This window comes from Triturus cristatus, chromosome 4_2, assembly GCF_964204655.1.
Source record: "Triturus cristatus chromosome 4_2, aTriCri1.1, whole genome shotgun sequence".
Lineage (NCBI taxonomy): Eukaryota > Metazoa > Chordata > Amphibia > Caudata > Salamandridae > Triturus > Triturus cristatus.
Window position 1 is genome coordinate 984,161,189 of NC_140586.1, and position 22,723 is coordinate 984,183,911.

Genomic DNA, 22,723 nt, shown 5'->3' on the forward strand with positions numbered 1-22,723 from the left:
ATTGTGCGCAGTGACGTCAGTGAGCTGCTGCTGAGTCATTGGACACACTTTATAGTCTGGAGCAGTCTGATTGGATCATGAATTCACAACGCTTCTGAGCAGGGGCCCCAAAATGTTCGGTCCAGGGCCCCCACAATCCTTAAAATGCCCCAGCCTCCCCCTTCCTCTCTTTCCATCCATACATCTAACGCCTCACCCCCAACCCAAGAGAAGCAGAGGGGCCCCTCCCAGAAGGAGAAGCAGCACCCCCCACCCCACAAGGAGACGCAGGGGGCCCCTCCCACAAGGAGAAAGACCGGGGCCCCTCCCACATGGAGAAGCGGGGGCCCCTCCACATGGAGAAAGAGAGGGCTCCCCCTAATCAGAAGCAGAGAGGCCCCTCCCACATGGAGATGCAGAGGGCCCCCCGATCAGAAGCAGAGGGGCCCTCCCACAAGGAGAAGCACACAGGGGGCCCCCTCCCATAGATAGAAGCAGAGGGCCCCTCCCACATGAAGCAGGGGGCCCCTCCCACAAGGAGAAAGACCGGGGACCCTCCCACAAGGACAAGCAATGGGGCCCCCCCACATGGAATACATTCTGTATTTTTTTTAGGATGTTTATAAAGCGTGAATGAGGCCGGAGGGTAAGGCGCCTCGTACTAAATATTTATTATCACAAGTTGTGCACAAGAAGAGATACACACAGTATAACACCCCTAGAGGGACAGACATCAGTAGTGGGGTACAGTGGGGTGCAGTGTCAGCTGCACAAGACACGATCATCACCACAAGTCAGAAATAGCCCAGGAGATCTGCCCCCTCCCAGAGAGGACACTTCCGGGTTAAAGGTCGCTTTTTGGGGACGGATCGTTGAGGGGGGGCAGCAGCATCACCGGAACCAGGTACCGGGGCTGAAAGATGCGAAATGGATCAGGACATTTTCGTCGTTTCCCTTATTCTGAGAGATGAACACGTGCCTCGTGTGTAGCGCCTCGTGTCTGTTGTGTGGTATTAAAGCGCCACGGTCCGAGCCACAGTCCTGCCCCCGGCGCCTATGGGCAGGCCCAGGGGAGCAGTGTCTCTCTTCGGGGCCTGTGCATAGCGCCCCGAGGCTCAGGGCGGAGTCAGAGGCGCTGTATGGGGTGAAATGAACTCTGGGCTCCTCTCGCCTTAATGAGAATCCTTCACGGAGAGCTCCTGAGAGAAGCACCGAGAGGCCTGTCCAGGGGTGCAGAGGAGGTGAGGCCTGTCCAGGGGTGTAGAGGAGGTGAGGCCTGTCCATGGGGTGCAAAGGAGGTGAGGCCTGTCCAGGGGGTGAGCAGAAGAGGTGAGGCCTGTCCAGGGATGCAGAGGAGGTGAGGCCTGTCCAGGGATGCAGAGGAGGTGAGGTCTGTCCACGGGCGCAGAGGAGGTGAGGCCTGTCCAGGGGTGAAGAGGAGGCGAGGCTTGTCCAGGGTTAAAGAGGAGGTGAGGCCTGTCCAGGGGTGGAGAAGAGGAGAGGCCTGTCCAGGGGTGCAGAGGAGGAGAGGCCTGTCCAGGGGAGCAGAGGAGGTGAAGCCTGTACAGGGGTGCAGAGGAGGAGAGGCCTGTCCAAGGGTGCAGGTGAGGTGAGGCCTGTCCAGGGGTGCGGAGGAGGTGAGGCCTATCCAGGGGTACAGAGGAGGTGAGCCCTGTCCACGGGTACAGAGGAGGTGAGGCCTGTCCAGGGGTGCAGAGGAGGAGAGGCCTGTCCAGGGGTGCAGAGGAGGTGAGGACTGTCCAGGGGAGCAGTGTCTCTCTTCGGGGCCTGTGCATAGCGCCCCAAGGCTCCTATTGAAACATCGCCCACCACCCTCACTCCTTGATCATACCAATACCTCATGTACCTATCATTAAAAATGTTTGGGAGAAAACTATTCTTAAATATAAGGGTATAGGCATTTATACGCCAGAGGCCAAGCTTTTTCCGGACTGCGGTCCAAACCTTTTAAGCACAGAATAAAGTTTTAAATTTGACCTTTTTGTAATAATTCAATTCTATATGTCGTAAGAGACAGCCCGAGCTTCATCACCCAGTAACAGCTCATAAACAGATGCTGGCGGCCCAATCTGTGTAGCCTCCGCCTTTTTATTAAGTAATATCCCTGCCTTATGCAGCACAGAGGCCCAGTGATAAAGCTGAAGATTGGGTACTGCCCATCCCCCTCTTTCTCTTGGTAATGTTAGAAATTTTAGCGCTCTCCAAAATCTTGGGTAAAAAAGCATTTTAATAACGTTGCATGTCTCTACCATCGTAAGTTTGAGTTTTTCTAATCTATTGAATTCTGTTTTAAATTTAAAAAGCAGCGGATTCAAATTATTTCCTGTAATCTTCGCAACGTCTGCCAAAATTTCTACACCTAAGTAAATTGCACTCTGTACCACACGAGAGTCGTTCATCTGTAGACCTTTGCCAACCACAACCTGGGTTTTAGTTGAATTCAGGCGGTAGCCGGAGATTTTCCTGGAAATATCAGCTTCTTTTTCAATCTCCATCAATGCCGTCATGGGATTCAAAGTAATAATTGCAAGATCATCGGCATATGCCCGTATCTTGGTGCTCCCCCCTCTGCTCTGCACTCCTAGAATCCGATTGTTGTATTCGATCTTCCTAACCAACGGATCTATATATAGTGCGAACAATAAGGGGGAGCACGGGCATCCCTGACGAGTCCACCTGCTGATCAAAACCGGGTCCGACGTCCCTCCCATTATTGATATTCTTGCCACAGGGTCTCTATATATTATTTCAATGGCGGTGATAAAGCCCTCCCCAAACCCTCTGCTCTTTAAGGTTGCCCATAAAAACGTCCAAGAGACCCTATCCAAGGCTTTCTCCGCATCAAGCTGGATGAGCCCGATAGGGTCCTCGGTAATTCCTGCTTCATCAAAAAGAGCGATAACCCTCTGGATATGATCTATTGTACTCCGTCCGGGTACAAACCCATGCTGGGTTGGGGAAACCAATTTCTTAATAATTGTTGTCAGTCGCTTAGCCAGTATTTTAGCGTATACTTTGACGTCGCTATTTATTAAAGTGATGGGATGATAAGACCCCATCTCTTTCACCGGTTTACCTTTTTTTAGGGAAAATAACAATATTAGCTGACCCCCAAGATCCAGGAGCTCCTCTCCCCGCCTGAGCTTTCAGAAACACCCCTTTCATTAGCCCCTGTAGCGGGGAAGCGAAGATTTTGTAGAATTCGCCGGGTATGGCATCCGTACCCACCGCCTTGCCATTTACTAATGATCTAATAGCTTCCTGAATTTCGTCCACCGTTATAGGTACTTCGAGTGCATCTCTCTCTTCTATTGACAGTCTCTCATACGAAATCCCTGTTAAATACCTCTGTATGGCTTCCTCCCCACTGGGAAGATCCTCCATATAAAGCTTCTGATAAAACCGCTGAAAAGCAGCTCGAATTTCTAGAGGCTGATTGACTAACCCGAGCCCGGGATCATCTATTTCTAATATCCCCCCCTGTGTTATTCGTTGTCTAGTCTGAACCGCCAAAAGGTGACCCACTCTCTCATTACATTCGGCTATTTTAGATCGCCACGCGCAGTATTTACCTGCCGCCTTATTGGCCGATATATCCATATTTGTAGATTTAACTAAAGCCACCTTAATTTGTGCCTGCTCAACCTCTACATTATTTGTAATAGCCTGGATTCATTTTGTTTCTGCTTCGCTCAGTGCCAGGTATTGTTCTTGGAGATGCCTTTTCGCTTTTGCCTGCAAGGCCCAACCATACCTCAATGTTTCCCCTCTTATCCCCACTTTGAGTGTGTCCCAAATTATCCCTATCGGTGCACTGCCTTTATTCTTCTCAATGAATCTAGGAATCCATTCCATCATATGTTGGACATAATCTTCCTCATATAGAAGTGCTCTATTGAAGGTCCAATGAGACATAGCAGATTTTGATGTATGGAGTGAGATCTCTAATACAAGGGGATTGTGATCCGACATTACCCGAGGGAATTTAATGATGTTGGATCTCGTTAACACCTCCTGAGACACAAAAAAATAAACTAGCCTAGCATGAGTTTGGTGGGGAGCAGAGAAAAATGTGTATCCCACATCTTGAGGTTTTAGTGTAGCCCACGCATCAAAAAGTCCATGTGTATTACAAATATTAATCAAAGCATTAAAAACGTTAGGTTTGCGGCCCTGGTATGAGTGCACACCTAATTTCATATTCTCATTATTTAGATTTACACTCTAATCCCCACACATGATTATAGGCAGCGGCCAACCAACCAACTCAACATTCAACCAGTCAAATAAAGCCGGGTCATCCAACACTGGTCCATAGACAGAACACAGTGTGAAGGAATAATTATCCAAACAACAGTGAGTGATAACCCATCTACCATACGTGTCTGATTTTGAGCGTGGGAACCTTAAACCTTTTTTGCGAGCCATAATCGCAACCCCAATTGTGCGTGATCCCTGGGACGTAGCAGAGATCAGCTGGTACCCCTCTAGCTCAGCAATCTTTTGTCTACCGGCTTCAAGATGAGTCTCTTGGAGACAAACTATATCTGCTTTTAGGTATTTCATATCTTCATTAATCCTCCGTTTTTTTGAGGGATTATTCAGGCCATATATTAACTGAGGCTATCCGCAATTTACACAGTGACATTCATTGACCACAGCAAGTCCTGACTGTTCCAATTCCTGCTACCTACAAATACTAAATCAACAAATTTAGTTGGCTGGATCCACCCCCCCCACCCTCCACCCTCTCTCAACCCGCCCCTATCCATCGACCCTTGTGATGCCTCCTGCATAAAGCTGCCTCCCACCACCACTCACCTCGCTCTACCCTATAAAAGAAAGGAAAACAACCCCCAAGTGATAATTAAAACCAAGCAAGCAAACTAAAGCAAACAAGTAAATCAAAAATAGTTTTAACCAGATTCCTCCCACTACTATCCCTGGTTATCCCACAAGTCCGTTTACACCCTTAATTTTCAGAGATTTCCAGCAAAAAGCCTTGAGCCTGTATCTCTGAAGAAAATACTCTGGTAGTTCCCTTCCAAATGATTTTGAGTCATGCTGGGATGAGTAAATGGGCTTCACATCCTTTCTTTTGAAATGGTTAAATTAACTGGTGAAGCCTCCACCTTCTCTCTACTCTAATATGGCAGAAATCTGGCCTAGCAATGAAGGTGTGGCCTTCCGCCGTGCGTCTTGATTCAGGTCGGGCTTTGTCAAACACTGCCTGTCGAAGGAGGAAATTTCCCCAAAAAATCAGTATAGCTCTGGGTTTTTCCATCACCCCATTCTGCCCCTGCCTTTTCATGAGTATAAGTGGAAAACGATGTATGCGCTGCTCCTCAGCCTCCCAATCCCAATGTGAGAGTTCGGGAAAACCACCCTTCAATCAACAGGCGCAGAACAAAACCTCAAATGTCCTCACCCTCCGCATTTTTCGGGATGCCAAGAAGTCTCAAATTGTTACGGCTCTGGCGGTTTTCAAAATCTTCTAACTTCCACATCACGTCCAACATCCGTGTTTCATTTGACGTGGTTTGTTGGACTGAGTTTTCTGTTTCAGCCTCTAGAGCAACCACCCGTTCTTCAAGAGCCGTAGTTCTCTCAGCGATCTCGGTGCATGATTTATTTACTTTTCTAATGGCCCCTTGGAGCTTCTTTCTAGCAAGGAGAGCCCGTTTATGTTTTTGTCTTGCTTCCCCCTGCATCTGTTTTAGAGTTAAATATATCAAGCTCATCGAAGGGGAAGATGCTACCTCTGTTGAAGGGTTGTCAGATTGGGTTTTGGGGCCTTTTGCAAGATCTGCATCATCAGTTAAAAACTGAGTAGTCGAGAGTTCCCATTTTAGCTGGCTGGAGCGACTATTATCTGAACCTGATTGCCCGGCTTCCCGTTTTTCCCCGCTATGAGTTCTCCCTCTTCTCTTGGTTAGTAAGGGCAGGTGTTTTTTAGTGCTAGGATTAGAGAGGGCACTATCCGACTCCGTGCCTGTATTATCCAATTCTGAGGTCTCCCCTTCACTGGGATTGGATAGTTCAAAATCCTCATTTAGGGAGAAGAATTTTTCTCCGCATTCGGGGGTCCCCCCAGCCTTCCCCAGAATACCAGTAAACTTGGGGTCTTTTATTTTTATTGAGCTGCCAACCATCATTAGCTCCCCGCTGTGTTGATTGTCCACTGTTATAGGAGTTGTCGCTTCAAGTGCCCTACTACCCTCCTGCACAGGATCATAAACCCCCCATACAGCTAAACTGGTACTCACAATGTCCACTGGGAGATCAGTGTTCTCCTCAGTCAGTGCTGTCAGAGTCCCACCATTCAAAACAAACGTCTCTCCTTTCTCCACAATAGTCGCTTTCTCCTTTGATTTCCCTTGGCCAGCGAATATCCCAGGAATTACCCTGTGCTGTCTCACGGGTTCCGCCTCTTCCCCCGGTCGCTGTTCTTTTTTTGGGATTTTGCCTGCTTCCACCTCCTTGCTGCCAGCTAGGGGAGTAGCATTCCCAGCCTTTCTCCCGACCGGAGTCTTCCGCAAAGCCATTCTCCGCTCGGTCCAGCGGATTTTTCAGTGGCTTAGGAGGCATCCCGCTCCGTGAAGAACGCGCTGGCAGCCACCAGCTCCACCAACGGAACAGTGATTTCAGCGCGGCTTAGAGCAGCACTGGCAGATGAGTAGAACTCCTTGTTTCGGCCGTCGGCCTCTTTCTGTGCACGCGCCCACCACCGTCTGTATTCAGGGGGATAATCACTCGTAAATTTTTGGGTTTAAATCCTTAAATCATATTAGAGCCATGGAGCAGTGATGAGTGGCTTCGGCAGCGTTCACGCAGCCGCCATCTTACCTGTCTCCAACTTAATAAATTACACAATTTAGCATTAATATAAAAAAATTCAACTCATGTGAGTTCCTTTGTACGTAAAAAGGAAATTATATATGTGACTCCATATAAACAGTTGTAATATTAATACCTCTAGTACAAAATACAATTTGGCGCACTAAAACACTTTGGATAAAAATTTACATTTCTGTTACATATACTGATCCAAGAATTAACATCAAGCCTTAGCCCTGGTGAAAATTAATTAGTTCATCACAGTTTCTCTTCGTAATTGGATACAGTCAAATCCCAGAGTCGACGCATTTCAGTAGATTCTAATCCATATTCCCCACCTTCTTCAGAACAGTACTAATTTGGTATTTATCTTGCGCAATCAAATTGGCAAGTTCATGAAGTATCTAAAAAGATGGTAAACACATTTTTAATAATGAAATTTTTAGGATAACAGAAAAAACAAAGATACAAAACTTTCTTAAAAACATTAACATCAGATGTGCCTTTATGTCTCATCTCTACTTGGTGGCATTCAGCACATACCTTCTCAAGGAGCATTCACCACATGCCGTGTCCACTCTTAGATATTAACAAGACGCCCCCAGATTTGGGCACATCCCTCCATTATGGGATCACATCGCCAGTTGTCTATGCTCCTCCTTCAGTCACTGTATATCAGAAAGCACAGTATTATCTGCAGTAATGATTCTCTCGCTCTCATTCACCCTCTAATATTCCCTTAAATTAGCGATGCGCGGGTATTTATTGAAATATAAGGATAATGGGACAGGAGGACAAACCCTTAAAGCCCCACAATAATCCAATCCCAATCTTCACTGCTATTAAGGCCACGTCTTATTGTATCAAAGTTAGTGATATACGACTAATCTCTCATCTTATTCCTTGTTTCCATATTACCCCCTCTCCTCTTGCCTCGGGTTTTCTCTAAGAGGAACCATTTCAGGTGCATCGGTCCATGGCTGTACTCCTTATAGTGATTCACTGTAGGAGAGTAGGATTTGCTTCTTATGGGTGATGAGTACAGGCCCCAGCTAGGCCCGCAAAATACTAGGGTTCGCTCTCCTGTAACGAAAGCTAGAAGAAAGTTGGCACGGAAACTACAAATAAATAGACAGAGTTTATTAACCCTTAAGGGTGGTCCTACAACCTACACAACACTCTTCAGTATTGCATAGAGTAGCACAAAGAACTTGCGCACGCGGTCCCCTTTTATACACAACAGAGAGGCTCATAAGTGGGTGGATACAACATAGAGCAAAATTCATTACCATTTATGGACATTTTCGATACAGGATCAATATGTGGGTGGAGTTAACAATTTCCTGAGCCCGCGAAAACATGGTCAAACAAGGACTAACTGATAACAGATGTGGTGAAGTCTGGACATGCGCCAGACGGACAAAGGAGCTATTTATAGACTGTTACTAGGCAGATTACAAGAGCAACTAGCGAAAAGGTAGGACTCTTCTCGTGCAAAGCACGTGGAGACATGACAATACAAAATGGAGTCCGGACATTAGTCAACATAAGACAAGAAACATGCTTTAACTAGAGAGAATTCATGTCTTTAGTGAATGCTTAATCATATCGCTGTTTTAGTTTTCAACAGACGACCCTTTCAGCATTTACTGAAGACATTCGGCTTGTTAGGATAATCATCATATATGTCAATTTTCATCATCTCTTCCACCTCTTTGTTTAAATGTTTCTGATAGGTGACATTGGCAATAGCTTTCTTATCAGGAATACAGAATGACACACATAATGAACAGAGTAAAGGACCACACTGAACACAGATGCAACAGGAAAACAGAACTGCTACAATAATACAGAGGCCAGTTAAAACTTTCCATCCCCATGTAGTAATCAATGCCCAAAACCATCCAGAAAAGGTCCAAGTGCCATTTTCTGTATGGATCTCAGCTGCGATTTTATGCAATTTATTAATGGCGTTATAGACTGATGGCATGTGGTCAGGAATGAATACACAACAGCTACTTCCGATAATCCTACATGCTCCACCTCTGTCTGCTAACATAACGTCTAATACCATACGATTCTGTAACGCAACAATTCTAGTGATTTGTAATTCTTCCGTAAGATTCCCAAGAGCAGCAGCAGCTTGATTCGTTACAGCCTCTACAACTCTTGTTAATCTTCGAACCTTCCTACTATTTAGGGCAGCTTCAACAAAGAAAAACAATCCTAAGTTAAAATCAACATACTGCTGTAAGCTAGTGTCGGTTTGGTCAACATCATCAATAGATAAAGTACGTTTATACCTATTTACAGTTACATTGTTCAATAACTTCAAATCTTTATGATAGGATGCAGGCGCTAAGAATACAGGGGGCAATAAAAACGCTACATAACATACTCCGGACCAGCCGGCTGGTAAGCGATAATAACCCTTATTCCCACATACGAAATATGCATTATGGGAAGCTAAGAAAGTACTATTATTTAATCCATCTATATTCAACACAATAATACAGTCACTAACACCAACAGGAATATGACCCACACTCTGAACACACAGGTCCGCTTGAGCTTGTGCCACTTGAATCACAAATTGTTCGTTTCCAGCAGTGTCTCTGGTGTTCGTGAAGATATAGGGAATTGATTCATTGTCTGGTCGATATTCTTCCCACTCCCATATTGTCCCATTCGCTTGTGGATAGCCTTCTTTATCTTGATGACATTCCCTGTTAAGTCTAAAAAGTAGTCGTCCCACTGTAGGTTTCCGTGTGGCAAAAAGCAAAGTGTACCATGCTCTACAAGAGCCGTTATGAGAGAAAGGAAGAGGTATGAACGGCGTTCCTCCTTTTTTCTGATGAGCTGGCATCATACCACATATCCAACAGTTCGTAGCATTTGTGGCAACATGGGTATGATGCAACATCTGGATAAAAGTGTTATTCAAATAAGACTGACGATGCTTCAATTCTTGATACGGAAGGGTGTAAAAGTAGTGCTCCTCAGGCACTGGAGTAGTCAAAACAAGTAACTCACGGGCAGGAGTCACATCCTCAACAAACCACGTGGTTATACCAACAATGGCTACAATGATAATAAAACTTGTCGCACAAAAAATCTTCTTCTTCTCCATGTTATAGTAAAAGTCAATATCATCCTGAAACTAAAAGGTTGTCAGAACTCTTCCCCTTAGGCAGCCGTTGATTTCTTCACCAGCGGGCCAAGATGGGTGTCACTACACTAATGCAGGGCTGATCCCCCCCCCTTGCCTCATTGGCTCTCCGTTTCACTAACCTAAGGGCCGTTCTGACAACGTGTCCTGATACAGAAAGAAATCACTTCCTTGGTGTGAGATGATATCTTCTGCCTCCAGGAATCGCTTGGTCCGGGAAGAGCTCCTCAGTGTCGTTTGGTTCCACAGCACGGCCTTTCCGTGCAGTCAGGATTTCTTGATGGTCGGTCAATACAGCAGGCTCCACTAATCCAGGTGGCACTTTACGACAGTGCAAGGAGTGGATCCAGTTCTTCCGATTGGAGACTCGCACAGCTGTCCTTGTTGCGAGCAAGACTTGCTCTGGACCAACCCATCTCGGCTCCAGACTGTTCGTTCTTTCAAACACCTTAATCATAACATGGTCTCCAGGCCGGAGGTTATATCCTTCACCTGTGGACCGATCAGGGAGCGCTTCTCGAACCTGTTGATGAATAGAAACCAAATTATCCGTTAACTGTGCCAGATAATCATTCATCATTACACAAGGTACATCATACACTGACTTCGGTTTCGGTGGACCCCAAATATTCATTGGGCGTCCAAACACGATCTCGTAGGGTGTGAGACCGGTCCGAGAATGCGTTATCGATCTAATTGACAATAATGCCAGCGGTAAAGCGTCTGGCCAAGTCAAAGAAGTCGAAGCTTGGATCTCAGCGATCTTAAGCTTCAAAGTACCGTTATATTTCTCAACCAATCCCGCAGACTGAGGGTGAAACACTGCATGAATTTCTGGGTAATTCCCAGTCCTTTCAGGACATACTTGATAACGTCTGCTATAAAATGAGGTCCGTTATCACTCCACAACAATCTACAAACACCATGTCGAGGGAAGAACTCCTTCAATAGCATCTTGGCTGTAGTCATTGCAGTATTGTCTTTCGTAGGGTATGCCTCAACCCACTTACTGAAGGCACAAACCACTACTAGAACATACTTCAGATTGTTACAGCGCTCAAGCTGAATGTAGTCCATCTGCAAAACCTCAAAGGGTGCAGTGGGTGTTGCAAATCCTCCTGCTGGAGTTCGCGTACCCTTTCCTGGGTTGTACCTCAGGCAAATCATGCAGGTCTGTACTACCCTCTTTGCCGTACTAGCGATCTCCGGATGCTCCCAAACTCGTGTGAGTAATTTTACAATTGCGTAAGCTCCGACATGCGCTAGTCCATGTGCCATCTGAACTATAGGTTGTACAAAAGCTGTGGGTAACTTCCATTTATCCATCTGCTTACTTCTCCAACACCCTTCGTCATCTAATTCTCCATCATTGGACCACTGCTCCCGTTCCTTATCGGAAGCGGTCCTCTGTATCTCCAGCACTTCTCTCCTAGCATCGTGCCATCTTTCTGCCTGTGACTTTACAACATACATTGCAGTAGAGCCAGGCTGCATCGCCGTCTCTCGTGCCACCCGGTCTACAAAAGCATATCCTTCTCCAACTTTATCAACCACCTTTTTATGGGCACTACATTTAACTATAGCAATCTTCTTTGGATATGTTAATGCAGTCAAAAGGTTATGAACTAACTCCCCGTACATTATCTGTGCTCCATGTGACGTTAGGAACCCTCTCTCCTTCCAGAGTAGGCCAAAATCGTGCTCTACTCCGAAGGCATAGCGGCTATCTGTATAAACATTCACACACAATCCTGCACTGAGCTCACATGCTCGTATTAATGCTATCAGTTCCGCTGCTTGAGCTGATTTCTGCGGTATGCGTGCTGTCTCCACTATTGTTTGTAATGTGGTAATTGCATACGCTGCTGAAGTCGTACCATCTGGTAGCTTCAGGCATGATCCGTCCACCCACAGTTCTCCATCTACATCTGTAAAGGGCGTATCCTGGAGATCAATACGACCCTTTGTCTGTTCCTCAGTCACAAGAATACAGTCATGTGCTTTTCGTGCTTCAGACTGAGTTTCCGGAAACGGCAACAATGTGGCTGGATTTAACGTTGCACACCTCTTTAACGTAATATGAGGAGCCAAAAGTGTCAACTCATATCCCGTTAAACGAGCACTGGTCAAATGCTGCGTCTTTGTCTGATTAAGCAGAGCATCAACAGCATGGGGAACTAATACCAACAGCTTATGAGATAATACAATTCCCTCGCTTTGGCGTATTGACACAGCTGTCGCCGCAACCGAGCGAAAACAACCAGGCAATGCTCGGGCAACAGGATCAAGTAGAGCCGAAAAATATGCACAAGGGCGCTGCTTGTCGCCGTGCATCTGCACTAAAACTGATAATGCACATCCATCTTTCTCATGCACATACAGTGTAAAAGGCTTCGTATAATCAGGGGTCCCTAACACTGGTGCTGAGCAAAGGGCTTGTCGCAATTGCTGAAAGGCAAGTTCACACTCATTCGACCACGGAAGAGGAATTGGGGTATCTTTTGTCAAAAGTGCTAACAATGGCTTAACTATGTGTGAGAACCCCAATATCCATTGCCTACAGAAAGAGGCAAGACCCAAAAATGCACGCACATCCTTCTGTGTGGAAGGTACTGGCGTGTCCAAAATTGCTTGAATACGATCTGGTGTGAGTGCACGCCCCTCCTTAGACAAAAGGTGACCCAAATAAGTCACCTTTGGTCTACAGAATTGCAATTTCTTCCTCGACACTTTGTGATTGTGGGATGCCAAAAAGGAAAGCAAGGATAACGTACACTCCTCACACAACTCAGGAGTGTCGGCCGCCAACAAGATGTCATCGACATATTGTATAAGGGCTACACCATCAGGCAGAACAAAGGAATCCAATTGTCTTTTCAATGCTTGACTGTAAATACTAGGACTCTCTGTTTAACCCTGAGGGACTCTACAAAATCTATAAGACCTATTATTCAAAGTAAAGCCGAAGAGGTACCGGCTATCGGGATGAATAGGAATCGAAAAGAAAGCATTTTTCAAATCGATAACTGAAAATGTGGTCGCCGTTGGTGGGACCAGAGTAAGTAACGTCGTGATATCAGAAACCACTGGATACTGAGGTATCACTATCTTATTCACTTCCCTTAAGTCAATAATAAAACGATAAACCCTAGTATCGGTATCTTTCTTCAAAATGGGTAAAATAGGACTGTTGCAGACATTGTAGGGAACTTCCTCCACTACTCCCACCTTAATCAAATCCTGCACAATCCGTATGAGTGCCTCCTCCCCCTCCTGGGAAATACGATACTGAGGGAGGCGTGGTAACACCGCACCCTCCTGGACACTAATGTGGACAGGCGGAATCACCATCTGTCCCACATCAGTATCCGAAGTGGCCCACAAAGTACGAGGGAGAGAAGCTAATACAGTATCCTCTGCAACCACACACATCCGTTCTGTCATAGGGTGATTATCATTTAATATCACACGTACTCCAGTAGGTGAGCAGCGGATCGTAGCTCTGAAGTGCTTAAGCATATCCAGACCCATAATGTTGTCAGACGTGTTCGGGGCAAGCAGAAACGGACAAGGTGCAGAAAGTTGGTCAACATGAAATGCAAGGGGTTGGGATAGAGGGCTTCGAGAGAGTGTACCATCAAACCCTACCGATGTAACCATTAAGCCAGATGGGGGAGCCCTCGGAACCAATTGTTTGGACAGCGCACTGCGAGTAGCTCCTGTATCAACTAGGAACCGATCAGTAGAACCCAGAACATTTGCTGAAACATAAGGACCCCTCTGATCAACCGGCACTTCAACTGATTCCAACCCCCATCCAACGCAATCCTACGCATGCTGCGAATCATGGTACCCAGAACGGTCATTCCCAGACATTTGATACTGATTTTGCCGATCAAATACATTAGGTCTATCTCGTTGCTGCACGTTAGGCTCAAATCGAGCACGATCATTGGAATTCCCTATGAAAGTCGAAAAACCCCCTCTACCTCTCGGCGGTCCCTGACCACGTCCCTGACGGGGTGCATATAGTACCGGACAATCCCTGGCCCAATGACCCAACTGTTTACAATACGCACATTGATTTCTATTAACATCTGACCGACCCGAAGGGGGACCATAGAATCCTCCTCTACCTCTCTCAATACCCCGACGAGGCGGACCATACACTTGTGCTAACATCACCTTAGTTTTCAAATCTTTCGATTTCTTCTCCTCATTCCCCTTCGCTTCTTGTTCCTGACGCTCATAATACTGAGCCATAGTCAGGAGGGATGCCGGAGACGAGGTGGACCAAGAACTTTCACTCGCCTTCAGTCGAGCTGCTATTCCCGGTAATAAATTCGCCTCATATTTATCAACAAAAAGATGTCGACCCGTATCATCCGTAAGCGACTGACCACTGAAATCATGAAATGTTTCCTCAAAGCGCGTAAAGAAGTCTGAAACTGATTCATCAACCTTCTGTTTACATGAGGTTAACATATTCCAGTCAATCTTTTTAGGGGGGATAATCGTTTTCAACTTAGTCAAGATAGCAGCAGGAAGATCTAAAATAAGCTGGGGCGGTTTTTGCGCGGGCTTTCTCTCCCTACCCTCATCCTCAATCTCAGACCATTTGGCCTTAAAAACGGCTTGATCATTCACCTTCCGTACAGATCGCCACATATCCGGTGGTAAAATAAGCCCAAAGAACAAATCGATATCCGCTAAAGTCATGGTACAAGAATTCAAGGCCCCTTCGACCTCTTCGTAAAAGGCCGCTGGATTCTTGCGGGGGTCAGGCAATGCATTCTTTAATGCCATAACATCAGTCCTATGCCAGGGAGTATAAACCCAATTATACACAAAATATCCCCTAGCATCGGGGGAAGACATGTCTGGACTAGTTCCTGTTCCTTTAGGAGGAACATACAAAGGTGCCGCCTCTCGCATCGGTTTAGCATGCACTAGTTCACTCTTATCTGAATGGGAGATAGATGATTGTTTTCCGCCGACGTGTAAATCCGATTTCTCCTTCTCCCCTGTCTTTTGGCGCGCTCTCTCTTTAAGTTCAAGCATCGCGTCTCGCAATGTAAACAGCCGTCGAACCGCATCGGGTACCTTGGAGGGAGAAAAGACACCGTTACGTAATGCTTTAGAATCTGATACTACATCTTCAGGCTCAAAAACATCAGAATATTTCCGAAAGGCAGCAACCACTTCTTCAGAAAAAGTTTCAACAAAATACAACTTCTCTCTATCCTGCCAACTTCCCAAAAATTCCAACAATTCAGTAAGAGATAGCTTGCCTTTAAGCGCACGAAAATAAATTTTCCGAAGCTCACCCATACGATCAGTTGATAACATGGACCGCGTGTCTACCTTATCCGAAACCGATCCAGAGTCCTGTGACCTCGGGGCAGACGCGCCAACATAAGGAGGCGGAGAGCGATCTAATAAATGAAAATCATCTTCGAGATTAGTAAGGACAGGATAAAGTGGCTGGCGGACAGCATATTGACCCGAGACTTGCAACCTCCGCTCTTTCTCTTGCCTCTCCGCCAGTTCTCTTTCCTCCCGACGCTTCGCTTCCTGTGTTCTCACATGATCATTTTTCCGTTGCTCTTTATCAATCAACGCTTTCTCACGTTTCTCTCGCTCACGCACTTCCTTCACCCATAACCGAACACATTCAAACATGTCTTGCCGAGCACGCCGTTTACACATACACTGTTCCACATACTCAATCTTACGCATATCAAACGATCCATACAAAGGCCATCGTAACTCAGGATCCTTTTTGGTGTATTTCCTCCACTCTGTGCTGTACATTATAGAGGAAAGACCATGCTTCACATACATATCCCTATTAGGAGTCCCCTCTGGGGGGGCTGGAGCAGATTCCTCGAGATTTAACCGGTTTCCAAAGCAGCAGCACCACTTACGGAGTGCGCTAAAAGCAGGCATGCTTCAAAAATAATGCAAAATATGCAGTATTATCAAAAATGGCACTTAAACTTTGCGCCGTTCAAATTTAAACAACTCCGGAGAAATACCTCCACATTACCTGCCTATATGTGTTGCAACGCATATATTCTCACAGTAATCAATACAAAATATGACCGGTCATCACAAATCAAACGCAAATAGCCAACCCAGGCTTCAAAACTCGGAGCGAGTACCGTACAACGGTTCTTACCAATCAAGAGTGTCCAGATTCCAACTGCCAAGTTCCAAAATTCGCCCAAACGGCTATCACACGGCAAACCGACAAAAGAGGTCTCAGTCGAGGACCGGCGCCACCCAGATGGTCAGCTCGGAAGGGAAGGAAGAAACCTCGGGATGCCAGGACTAAAAGACGCCACTGGCAGTGATCACATCCCCGGCCAAATTCCTCACCTTCGTCACGACCAGTCCTTCGAGCATCCGAGTCGCCGATGAGCCCCACGTGACAGGCGCCAATTGATGAGTACAGGCCCCAGCTAGGCCCGCAAAATACTAGGGTTCGCTCTCCTGTAACGAAAGCTAGAAGAAAGTTGGCACGGAAACTGCAAATACAAAGACAGAGTTTATTAACCCTTAAGGGTGGTCCTACAACCTACACAACACTCTTCAGTATTGCATAGAGTAGCACAAAGAACTTGCGCACGCGGTCCCCTTTTATACACAACAGAGGGGCTCATAAGTGGGTGGATACAACATAGAGCAAAATTCATTACCCTTTATGGACATTTTCGATACAGGATCAATATGTGGGTGGAGTTAACAATTTCCTGAGCCCGCGAAAACATGGTCAAACAAGGACTAACTGATAACAGATGTGGTGAAGTCTGGACATGCGCCAGACGGACAAAGGAGCTATTTATAGACTGTTACTAAGAAGATTACAAGAGCAACTAGCGAAAAGGTAGGACTCTTCTCGTGCAAAGCACGTGGAGACATGACAATACAAAATGGAGTCCGGACATTAGTCAACATAAGACAAGAAACATGCTTTAACTAGAGAGAATTCATGTCTTTAGTGAATGCTTAATCATATCGCTGTTTTAGTTTTCAACATGGGTACCCCCACTTTTTGTTGATGTTTCACTCTTTTTTTTACTTTAGTCTGGCTGTGGCCCTGCTAATCAGGACCCCAGCCTAGCTGCTTCCTCTCTAAAATGGATTACATGTACATTAGGTACATCTCAGATTGTATTGTATTGTATTGTATTGATATTTGCATAGCGCGCTGTCACCCTACGGGTATCCTGGCACTCTGACAAAACAGTTCGTTGCTTATGCTGAGAGGAGTAGGCAACAACGGAGAGCTCTTATAAGTCCCTAGTATATGGTATACTATGTACCCAGGGCATAGGTACCCCAGAGGCCTACCAGGGGCTGCAGCATGTATTGTGCCACCCCTGGGAAGCCTTCCAAAATGACACCACAGGTCTGCTACTGCAGCCTGGGTAAGGTGGTGCATGCACCCCTTACTGTGATATAGGTTACCTGTATCACTACATATACACACACATATAAACCTATAAGTCACTCCTATGGCAGGCCTTATCATTCCTGAAGGCAGAGTGCTTGGTTTTTATGTGAGAGGGTGCCCATGCATGAGCAGAGCCCCTCTGCAGCGTTCGGAGTCAAACTTCTGATGCTGTATGTGGTGCAGAAATTCTAACAGGCTGCTCTACCTATCTATTTATATTAACACTATTAAGTCATAGAATGAATAAATCACACAGGCTAGACTGTGTACCAACACAAGAGGATGAATGACTCAATTATTGCGACAACATTTTATATTTATTTGTCTGATATTCAAAGACAACAAATCAGTACCAAAATCAATTTTTGTTGCATATAAAAATATATACGAAATTGACACTGGCCCTTAGAAATTACAATTTCCATGGACAACCTGACATACCACATACGTACAAGTGAACATTCAAAAATTCCCATTCATACCGTGAACCCACACTACGCATTCATCACTAGTATTTCTGTCTGGGTCAAAAAAAGTCCCAAAACATGTGCAAGGACAGAACTAAACTCTCTAATGGCTGTAATCTAATTAATCATATCCAGACCACGATTAGATGGATTGAGTGTCAAAGCAATTTTAATATATCTTGATGAAACTGATTAATGAACATAGGCTGAGTCAGCACAAATGGGTTTTACAAAGAGAAAGAGACACGCCGACGCGCGTTTCGGTGTTATCACCCCCTATCCGGGGTGTCACCTTCTTCAGGGCATTCGTTTCAGGAGTCCAAGGGGCCTGTTGGATAATAGGAAAACATAAAATGTGGAATGACTCATTTTGTAAGGCAACTTTAAATGTATAACATCCTGTAATATACAACACAGTTGTTCTCATCCATCTGATTACAGAGCAAAGATGGTGGAGCCTGAGGAAATCAAAAATGAACCATGATGAGCTGCCTAAACGATAAGTTCTGCACCCATGTAATACCTGAGCAGTAACATCAGATAAAGACAACAACAAATAACGAATAAAAAACTAAATAACACAATATGAAAGAAAGAATAAGAAAAGAGAAAGAAAAATCAGGGCAACATTAATAGGTACGGCCTAAACAACTGAAATACGTTTTCGGTTGGGGCAAAATGCCAGTCGTAAATCCTTCAAGGACGAGACATGATCTAAGCCGTCACTCCCTTATTTACTTGCCTGATAGAAGTTGGAAAAGCAGCGAAGATGGATATGTCCGCGTGGTCGGAAGAACCTGAAGTAATCGACCCAGAATGTCTACGATATAAACAACGATCGATAATCATTCGAGGATCGAAGGAGGCATAGCTTTCAAAGGACTCCAAGTTTAAAGACATGAGTTGTCAGATAGTTTATTGACCTGAAAACTGAGAATGAAACGGATAATGTTATCTCTCGCAGTTGGTGAATTCAAATAGTCACAGGCGGTCTTCAAAGCGGAGCATCGAGCACCAGAGGGTGTCAGAGGCCCGAAGTGAAGACAGGAAAATCAATCAGTAAAGGAACACTGAATAGCGATCAGTCCCCCAGGTGAAACGCTAGTATGTGGCTAAAGACATGACAACAGGTGTCCCGGAAGTGTGCTAAATATAAGGAGGCTGATAAGCTATGCTGATGAAAACAAGGAGACAAAAACAAGGACTTTTCTAATCATTGGAGTCTAATGGCGCATCTTAAGACACAGTTAACAGATGCTCCCCTCTATAGAACATGGGAAACTCAAGGGCAGGACCAAAGATGGATTCAATCAAGTTAAAGGAACCTCAACGTGTGATAGGTGGCCTGCTAACCAAGCACTTTAAACTGAATGGCCCCCATAATGCTACGATATAAGAAACAAGCATAAACTGAATGGGCCCCCATAATGCTACGATATAAGAAACAAGCATAAACTGAATGGGCCCCCATAATGCTACGATATAAGAAACGAACATAAACTGAATGGGCCCCCAAAATGCTACGATATAAGAAACGAGCATAAACTGAATGGGCCCCCATAATGCGACGATATAAGAAACGAGCTTAAACTGAATGGGCCCCCATAATGCTACAATATAAGAAACGAGCATAAGCTGAATGGGCCCCATAATGCTACGATATAAGAAACGAGCATAAACTGAATGGGCCCCATAATGCTACGATATAAGAAACAAGCATAAACTGAATGGGCCCCCATAATGCGACGATATAAGAAACGAACATAAACTGAATGGGCCCCATAATGCGATGATATAAGAAACGAGCATGAACTGAATGGGCCCCCATAATGTTACGATATAAGAAACAAGCATAAACTGAATGGGCCCCATAATGCGACGATATAAGAAACGAGCATAAACTGAATGGGCCCCCATAATGTTACGATATAAGAAACAAGCATAAACTGAATGGGCCCCATAATGCGACGATATAAGAAACGAGCATAAACTGAATGGGCCCCCATAATGCTACGATATAAGAAACAAGCATAGGCAGCTACCTGTGATTCACGGCATCGGTCGCTGTGAGAACAAAGCAATGTTCCCGAAGTTATTTTGGAACCACGCGTTTCATGTAGAAATTCGAAAATACTGGGAAACGTAATGAAGACAAGGAATAGGTTAAAATAATTACAAACAAAATGGACAATGTTTATAGAGGCCATACTGCAAAACCCGAGCCTCACTTGGTACCGTCAAGAAGGAGTCAGTCTCGTCGGATGCTCCGTTCGATGGAGATGCCGGGGTCTGGATTCAACTCCAAGCTCCTGAGATCAGACAGGAGATGAAAGGAAGCTGCGGGCTTTCAAAAATAAGATTTGGGCGTATGGATATACTCGAATTAAGATAGCTTACCGGGGGGCCAGCAGCGTGGAGATTCAAAGGGGCACCCCCTGATAGGGCCATCCGCCAACGGAGAAAGAAACCAGAGGGGTGTAAGGTATGGAGGGGGTATAAAAGGCCTATCCAGGGGGGGGGGAGCTGAGACCGGCGAAAAGCACCAGAGGGGTGTAAGGTATGGAGGGGAGTATAAAAGGGTAACTAGACATAATATCGAAAAAATAATATCGAAGTAAAAATATAGAATGGACAAAATATCGAAAGGACATAATATAGTGGTTAAAAATATCGAATTGAAGGTAAGTAATATCGATTGTCAAAATATCGAAGTATAAAATATAAGCATTCAAATACATCGAATTTTTAATAATATCGAATTTTTTAAAGTGTTTATTATGTTACTATATGTGTTAAAAGTGTATATTATTTTTATAATGTATGTTTAATTTTTTTTATGTAATGAATTTTATGTTATTTAATAATTGCGTAATTTAATTCCGTAGCGGGTTGTGGGTTTATAGGGGAATAGGGTGGGAAGTAATTTAATTATAGTAAATTAAATATTAATTTTTAGGAATTGTTAATTATTTTTAATTTAAATATGCGTTTTAGTTCTGTAGCGGGTTGTGGGTTTATAGGGGAATAGGGTGGGAAGTAATTTAATTGTAATGATGTAAATATTTTTTTTAATTGATTTCTACTTTATTGTTAATTAATTTTTAATTGGCAATTATTTTTTATTAACTTGTAAATAATTTTTATTAATTGATTCATTGATAATTATGTTAATTTTATTAATTTATTTTCTGTACCGGGTTGAGTGTTTATAGGGAAATAGGGTGGGAAGTAATTTAATTGAAATTAATTACATATTAACATTATTTTTGTGTATTGATAGTTAATTTACTGTTATTCATTATTAATTGGTATATTTATTATTAATTAATTTTTGGTATTGAAAATTAATTAGTTGTTAATTATGAATAGTTAATTAATATTTAATCATTGATATTTATTTGTATTTATAATTAATTATAAAATAATATGTAATTGGAAATTCATTTTAATTCATATTTTATTGGTATTGATATTTAATTTATTTTTATTAATATATTAAATCATTTTTTTCCCTAATGTTGCACTCACTGGAGTGGGAATAGTAATTTTTACCCTCCCGCTATCCAACGCTTTCCCTACTGTGGCACTCTCTGGAGTGAGAATAGTAAATGTTACCCCTACCCTATCCAACGCTTTCCCTACTGTTTCACTCTCTGGAGTGGGAATAGTAATTTTTACTCCTACGCTATCCAACGCTTTCCCTACTGTTGCACTCTCTGGAGTGGGAATAGTAATTTTTACCCTCCCGCTATCCAACGCTTTCTCTACTGTTGCACTCTCTGGAGTGGGAATAGTAATGTTTACCCCTACGCTATCCAACGCTTTCCCTACTGTTTCACTCACTGGAGTGGGAATAGTAATTTTTACCCCTACGCTATCCAACGCTTTCCCTACTGTTGCACTCACTGGAGTGGGAATAGTAATTTTTACCCCTACGCTATCCAACGCTTTCCCTACTGTTGCACTCTCTGGAGTGGGAATAATAAATGTTACCCTCCCGCTATCCAACGCTTTCCCTACTGTTGCACTCTCCCGCTATCTTACGGTGAAAAAATAGATTTTTTTTTAATGTTACGTTAATATATATATATATGTATTGAAAAATAAAAATGTGTGTTTATTTTTTTATACTTACATTAATTATTTATTAATTTTAAGGTTATTAAAGTATTTTTAAGTATGTTTTAGTTAATTATATTTATTAATTTATTAATTTTAAATTACTTTTAAGACATTTTAAAAAAATTCGATATTTTGACTAACTATATTTTTAGCAACGATCTTTTTGATTCAATATTTTTGTACTTACCTGTTTGAAGATAGGAATTCGATATTTCTGTATTCAATATTTTGACCTCGATATTTTGTCAGGTCGATATTTTCAGCATCGATATTCTGTCAGTGATCCGTATAAAAGGCCTATCCAGGGGAAGCTGAGACCGGCGAAAAACACCACAGGCGTGTAAGGTATGGAGGGGGGTATAAAAGGCCTATCTGGGGGGGGGTCTGAAAACACTTCAAAAGACAGGAGTCCAAAAACGCTCCAATTCGGGTCATACGCAAACGGGTGTGAAAGGAAGCAAGGGACGGGCACAACCATGTGGCTATATATGTAAATATAATAAAATATCCTATCTAAGTGGAATGAAAATAGGAATGCGGCCCAATTGGAAAATGATAGAAAACGGAACCGGAAAAGTGCATCGGAACAGTGGCCAAGGCTCGAATAAGCCCCGGAGAGAAAGGGGACCTAAATCGCTGGGAGCGAAAACAAACACATTAACCTAGGAG

The 22,723-nt window shown here is 44.1% G+C and overlaps 1 protein-coding gene across 2 annotated transcripts in view; it reads left to right on the top strand.

Moving 5' to 3' along the window:
- The first annotated feature begins 1,084 nt into the window (after positions 1-1,084).
- The window catches only part of LOC146839214 (uncharacterized), a 39,999-nt gene continuing 18,360 nt past the window's right edge, over positions 1,085-22,723 (top strand). Inside the window, exon 1 of one of the 2 annotated variants that reach the window (XM_085603222.1) lies at positions 1,085-1,220. The gene's annotated coding sequence lies outside the window, so the exon portion shown is untranslated. Of the gene's footprint in view, positions 1,221-1,700; positions 1,729-22,723 lie in introns of those variants that run through there. The other variant, XM_085603223.1, reaches the window with a different exon arrangement.